We start from the raw sequence: 7,884 nt of genomic DNA on the forward strand, positions 1-7,884 counted from the left end.
GAGGCGTTGTCAAACGAAATTCGTTCGATCGTCATAGGTCGGCCATCGACTCAATGTTATTCTATGTCATACCCTTCAATGGAAAGTAGGCGGTCTCTTACGACTCTTGAATCAAACATGTGATTTTTTTGGGTGACGATCCGGAGATGGTCATGTGCATTTGAAAGTTTAAAAAAACAAGTCTTGCACATATTTGTGACGCGCTCTTTATCTCGTTGCAGCATTCTCTACGCTGGGATTAAGAAATATAAAGCTGTTTGATAGATTTTCATAGACGTAAAAATATAAATAATTTCGCTGGTTTTATTGAAATTATAACAGTTATGTACCGGTACATGTTATGAGGGCAAATCCATTTTCTATCAAGTCCCCGTTTTCGTATATTTATTAAATTTTTGCCAAATAATCAACAAATGGAAATAGTCCAAATTGCCGTCGCTGATCGTCACCATTTTAAGAACAAACTATCGAGCAATCGTTCGTAGAGGTTGTTTTAAATAAAGTTTTCGGCCCTGTGGACACTAAGAGGACCTCTTTTTTCAAGCCCATTATGGATCTGGTCAAGCCAACAATGGGGCGGCCGGGTAGTAAGGGACGGGGGCCCGACATATCAGGACGAACCACCCCTTCGAAAAATTCCTAGCTATACTTTTAAATAAACTGATAAAATGCTCAAATTGAAGTACAAAGAAAATTTGTACAAATAAACGTTTTGTTGAAATGACATTATGCTTCTATTCTTACAAAATATAGAATACTACATTAAATTAATGTATTTTATTACAGATTAGTTTCCATCTAGTGAGCTGTCTAGAATTAAAGATTTTTTTGACATAGAGCAGCATTGAGCATAGAATGTTTGCTAAAAATCTGTCACTGGTATAAGTTACAAAACAGTGTATAAGATGGAAGAACGAAAAAAACCGTTTTCTGATGGCAACTTCATCAAAGAGTTTATGATAGAAGCAGCTAATGATTTCTGTTTTGAGAAATCCGATTTGTTTGGAAGTATCAATCTTTCAGCAAGTTCAGTTGTACAAAAAACAGAACTTGGAGAGAACATAATGCTACAGATACACGAGAAAGCTAGGGACTTCTTGTAGTATTCTCTGGCGATGGATGAGGCTACTGATCTTTCGAGTACTTCACAACTTCTCGTGTTCATTTGTGGTGTTAATTTAGACTTTCAGATCATAAAAGGGTTGGCATTCGTTTGCGGAATGCACGGAACAACAATTGGAGAAAACATTTTTATGACAGTGCAGAAAACTTTGCAAAGCTAACCTCAGTGGAATCAGCTTCGATGTGTTACAGTTGATGGCTGGAGTGAGGAAGGGTCTGGTGGGGCAGATCAGGACGAAGTTGGAAGATCTTCAACTCGAGGGTGCTCTGTTTATACACTGCATTATATATCAGCAAACACTCTGTGGGAAAGACAGATATTTCTTGTGTACTGAAATCGTTTCTGCAATGAACTTCATTCGGTGTCATGCACTTAAAGATAGAGTTGATCCACTTCTGTCAGATCCTACCTGGCTGTCAAAGTTGTCATTTTTGATTGACATCACATCCTGCATGAATGAATTGAACTTGAAACTTCAGGGAAAGGATAAACTTATCTGCGATCTCTATAGAATCATCAAAGGTTTCGGATACATCACTGTTTGAAGCACAACTGTAAGAAGGAAACTTCTCATTTTCAGTGTTTCAAAGAGTTTCGCACTGGAATTGCAGATATTAAAAGGGCTTTTTAATTAATTAATTAACACATACAAGATAAATAGGAGCTAAAAATCCTCCCAGAAGACACCTTTCCTTGGTAGATCGCCCACATGTTGCAATCTAACCTCCATAACGGTAGAACACGATAACTTCTTCGGCCTTCCTAATATTATACAAAATAACAATAGTATAAATAAAGATATCTTTAAAAAATAAATTATTTTTAGTAAATACTAGCTTACCCGTCGCGCATTGCTGCGATCTCAGAAGAAAGGAAATTCAAGCAAACTCGTTATGATAAAATTCAATTTACATTTTATTATTTTTATTGAAACTTATTATTATTATTAATTTTCATCGGGAAAACATTTCAAAGTGTCGTTTCAATTCTATTTATTTATTGGAGTGNTGTTTATGTTTATTGAAAATCATTGGTCACATAAATCTCTAGACACCACTCCTAAGCGAGAGAAATTCAAATATTACAAATATTAGACAATACATTACAATTACGTTTTATAGATTTCCATGTTTTCTCTTTTGAAAGCAAGAATCTTTTGTCTTCTATATTGTTAGTCATACTATCATTATTTTATAATAAAAGAATAGGCCTATTCACTTTTAAGAATTTTAATTTTTCAAAAATTAGTGTAATTTAAAAGTGATCACTTTTTTCTTTTTTAGAAATTTCTGAAAATATCTTGTTATATTCATTGTTGATATTGCTTATTACTTTATAATTATGGGTTTAATGGTTTTCTTCTAGAAAATTAAGTATATTTTAAATTTTCGTTTGTGTGGAGAGTGAATACACTGAACACTGGTAGTTTATCCCTGGTTCAAGTCTGATCAACGGGCTGACTGCCTGGGATTTTCCAGATTTTCTTTACCTGTCTAATACCTATATAAATGCCAATTTCTCATAAAAAGTGTTCCCGGGAGGCACGCACTTGGCATTTGATGCATTGTCCAATTCCATTCAAGCAATCTGATCCAATTAGCATTTAAAATTTGAAGTTTTTATTTTCAATAAAAAAAAATATGTAATTTATTGAGCTGCGATTTGAAAAAATTGTAGACGAAACCTTGAGGTCACGAGGCTCCGATTAACTATATACGAAGGTCTGATACAAATCCGAAGTCGCATTATTTCATTTCAAAAATTTTCCCCAGAAGGTGTTAGACAGATGACTGACACAACTCTGTTGTTAAAGGAAAAGTATGATGTACAGGGGCAAGGACACTACTAATTTGAGGTGGAGAGTATATATTTTAAATGAAAATAAATTTATTTACATTTTCTTTTCAAAAACATATCAAATATTTAATGAAGGCATAAATAGTCTGCATCTGGATAACTTTATTATAAGTATAAATATATAATTAAGTTGTTCAATAAGTATACAGTTTCTATAGAGTTTAAACAAAACTAGAAGACATAATTAATGTTTAGAATTGTTAGAATTACTATATATAACCGAATGAATGATGCTTATGAGATTACCTATTTCAGAATTGTATAGAAATGTCAGTAAATAGGCTGTCGCCATAGAAACATAATAATACATTTTAATTATTTTTTATTTGTAAGTTATCAGCATCAGCTTTTCATAAAGTTTACGTTACTCTGTTAATAACCCGATTTTTCTTTCTAGTAAGTTATGATAGAAGCAGCTAATGATTTCTGTTTTGAGAAATCCGATTTGTTTGGAAGTATCAATCTTTCAGCAAGTTCAGTTGTACAAAAAACAGAATAGGCCTATTCACTTTTAAGAATTTTAATTTTTCAAAAATTAGTGTAATTTAAAAGTGATCACTTTTTTCTTTTTTAGAAATTTCTGAAAATATCTTGTTATATTCATTGTTGATATTGCTTATTACTTTATAATTATGGGTTTAATGGTTTTCTTCTAGAAAATTAAGTATATTTTAAATTTTCGTTTGTGTGGAGAGTGAATACACTGAACACTGGTAGTTTATCCCTGGTTCAAGTCTGATCAACGGGCTGACTGCCTGGGATTTTCCAGATTTTCTTTACCTGTCTAATACCTATATAAATGCCAATTTCTCATAAAAAGTGTTCCCGGGAGGCACGCACTTGGCATTTGATGCATTGTCCAATTCCATTCAAGCAATCTGATCCAATTAGCATTTAAAATTTGAAGTTTTTATTTTCAATAAAAAAAAATATGTAATTTATTGAGCTGCGATTTGAAAAAATTGTAGACGAAACCTTGAGGTCACGAGGCTCCGATTAACTATATACGAAGGTCTGATACAAATCCGAAGTCGCATTATTTCATTTCTAGTAAATGTAAATGTAATTTCTTGTAATAAAGGTATTTAATGAAATACTTATATAATAAAAATATTCAGACGTAATTTATAAACATTATGATATATTATGTACAAGTACATGTAAATGAAAATAAATTAAAAATATAATTAAAACTTGTAGCCCGGCATTGTGACAATGTCACAATAAACAATCGCTCGTTCTATACTTGTTATTATAATATAAGGCAAGTTTAATTAACTATTGTAACGATTCCATTCGGTTTAAGACTAATGCCTATCACTGATAGGCCTTATTCTTAAACCGTTGAACACTGGTCGTGGGTTCGCTATCCACGTGGAATTTTCCGGGTTTTCTTCACGTTTGTAACATCTAAATAGGAACTAATTTCCCATAAAAGTCCACCTGGGAGACATTACCCTCGGCAGTTCGCGTTGCTGTAACCAAATAAACCAGACTGATGTTAAGATTAATAACCGATTTGCTATATAAGACCGATGTGATCTACCTCAATTTTTGTGTAGGCCTGACCTATAATTCAGTTAACACAGGATAAGTACAGAACATATAAATAAACAATTCTTCTAATCCGATACTTTAACTAAAACTAGGCGATCTGCCGAATTATCAGGCTATAAAGGATAAGTTAATAGTTAGATACCAAGTAATTTGTTAAGAGGTAGGAGGTTAGGCCGCTACTTCGTGTTAATTTAAGTCATTTTTAATTTTTGGAAGAAAAAAAATTGGTTCGGAACAGGCAACGCAATGGGTTCGTGTCCCTCTTCGGTCAGATTCTTTTCTTTCAAAAGTTCTAAATTAAAAGTTAATTTATTATAATTATTAAAATTAACATGAGATAATTGCTTAACTTCTAGACAAATTACTCCGTATTTAATTACTAACTTAGCCTTATTATAGCTGGCAGGCAGATCGTCTGATTTTGCGATAACTACAATTTCTCGATCCAAATTGCTTGTAAAAAATTGAGAAAGTTTGGATCGGATTTTAATCTACAGTGTGAATGAAAAGTGACTAGGCATTGAGAAATTACTATTATTTCTATAATTACAGAGAAAAGTTGGTAAAAGTTATTTTACCTGTACCTCATTAAATGAAAATAAGGATGCATTTCTTAAAATTCAATATAGACACCGGCCCTATCCCCCAATAACACGTTTTCTTCAGATCGTGATGTGGATTGACGGCCACTTCCCTACGCATCCACAACCGAATCTGTGGTCATTAGATTCAAGTGACAATTCTTGATTGTTTGTGAATGGATTGTGGCTTGACATTCCTTTATCACACTCCATCATCTCTGCATAGCAATTACTGATTTCCATACCTCATAACGTGAAGCAATCTGCGTTTACTCCTGATCAGACAAGCGATCGGCCATCTGTTTTTGCCACTGAGCTTGCAGCTTGTCTCTGACACTGTCCATACCATCAGGAACTACAAAATCCCATTGATTAACGTACAGTACATGCACACAAACTTTATTACTTTTACAAAAATTATAGCGATTTCCCAAAGTCTACTTACTTTCCACCCACATTATAGATTTATTATTGCGGTAAAAAATATTTTACGTCTCGATCATCTAGTTGAGTGGTAAAATCTCATCTATTCTGTGTTTTTGTCTTAAATTTGAATTCTAGTAAATGTAAATGTAATTTCTTGTAATAAAGGTATTTAATGAAATACTTATATAATAAAAATATTCAGACGTAATNCCGATTTTTCTTTCTAGTAAGTAAATTCTCTTTGTTAAATATTAATTAAATAAATGTTGTAAATTAAAAATCTTATCGTTACGTTTTAACTATTTTATATGAATAAAGAATAGGCCTATTCACTTTTAAGAATTTTAATTTTTCAAAAATTAGTGTAATTTAAAAGTGATCACTTTTTTCTTTTTTAGAAATTTCTGAAAATATCTTGTTATATTCATTGTTGATATTGCTTATTACTTTATAATTATGGGTTTAATGGTTTTCTTCTAGAAAATTAAGTATATTTTAAATTTTCGTTTGTGTGGAGAGTGAATACACTGAACACTGGTAGTTTATCCCTGGTTCAAGTCTGATCAACGGGCTGACTGCCTGGGATTTTCCAGATTTTCTTTACCTGTCTAATACCTATATAAATGCCAATTTCTCATAAAAAGTGTTCCCGGGAGGCACGCACTTGGCATTTGATGCATTGTCCAATTCCATTCAAGCAATCTGATCCAATTAGCATTTAAAATTTGAAGTTTTTATTTTCAATAAAAAAAAATATGTAATTTATTGAGCTGCGATTTGAAAAAATTGTAGACGAAACCTTGAGGTCACGAGGCTCCGATTAACTATATACGAAGGTCTGATACAAATCCGAAGTCGCATTATTTCATTTCAAAAATTTTCCCCAGAAGGTGTTAGACAGATGACTGACACAACTCTGTTGTTAAAGGAAAAGTATGATGTACAGGGGCAAGGACACTACTAATTTGAGGTGGAGAGTATATATTTTAAATGAAAATAAATTAAAAATATGATTAAAAATCGCAGTCCGCCATTGTGACAACACTAATTAAACCACTAAACTCTAGTATTTATTAGTTTAGTATTTTAATTTTGTCTTCGCTGGACATCCTTTCAATGGCCATTTTGATATTTTGTCATTGAAATTTTTTCATTTATAAAAACAATAAAAAAGCTGTCGTATTTCCATGCATATCATCCTTGGATTGTATGTTTAAAAGAATATGAATCGACATATAACCCGCACTAATTTTCATAAGTTTCAATTACGAACTCCCTCCATATATTGCGTCTATGAAGCAATGGACTTTTTTTTAAACTCTTCACCCTGTAGACACTAAGACGGCTTCTTTTAGCAAGCCCATTATGGGCCGACCGGATGGGGAGGGACAGGCCCGACGTATCTGAACGGACCACCACCGAAAAATTCCTGGGGATTTATCGACTCGTTCGGATCCGAACCCGGGTCCCTCAGAGTGGTACCAGTCTGCCATCTTGACCATCCGGACTTCTAGCAATGTCTATTCCATAGGTACGGATATAGTGGGGCTGATTATGCAAGTTTTATTTTCTTTGTAGAAACTTTTTGCAAAGCGTTTATAAGCAAGAAAATACAGCAATTCAAATTGGCTTATATAATGCCCGCATTTACCAATGTATGCCAATATAAAGCACATATGTACTGTATGATGTAAGAAGTATTTACTATTATATTCTGCTATATTTATCATTAATTTGGAGTATATAGAAAGCTTCATTTAGGAAAAATAAGACTATATAAAATTATCTTTAAAATTTAATTTGAAAATTTTCATATCATTTTGTATTGCTCTAAGAATTGACTCTTATTACTGTCTTAGAATTCAATGGAAGTCATATTGAAAGTAATAAATATATTCTATACTCTCCATAATTGTTAAAAACTATTATAATTGTTTAAACTGACTGTATACAAGGTAACTGAATAACAAATTATCATCTTATTTACAGTTAAGTGATAAATTTCTATAGATGATAGGAAAAATTCCAGTACAAATTTGATGATTTTCTTATCAAACTTGTTTAAAATCTTATGTAATATTATCAGAAATGAGCAGTCAAATCAAAAGGAGAGGGATGTTTTCAGAGAAAATGCAAACTTTATTAAATACTGACTTCTTAATAATTAAGGATATTGTATAATGGAGAACATTTTATTTATTTTTAATTTTCTATTCTGATCTATTCTTATATGGATTTAGTTTAGATTTATTCTTGAGAATTTAAATTAATAAACACAGTATTTTGATATTTAAATGTTTAAAACAACTATAATGAAAATAAAAACAAAATTCAGTTTAA

The sequence above is a fragment of the Centruroides sculpturatus genome, unplaced genomic scaffold (assembly GCF_000671375.1).
Source record: "Centruroides sculpturatus isolate CEXI.00-Female unplaced genomic scaffold, Cexi_2.0 scaffold690, whole genome shotgun sequence".
Classification (NCBI taxonomy): domain Eukaryota; kingdom Metazoa; phylum Arthropoda; class Arachnida; order Scorpiones; family Buthidae; genus Centruroides; species Centruroides sculpturatus.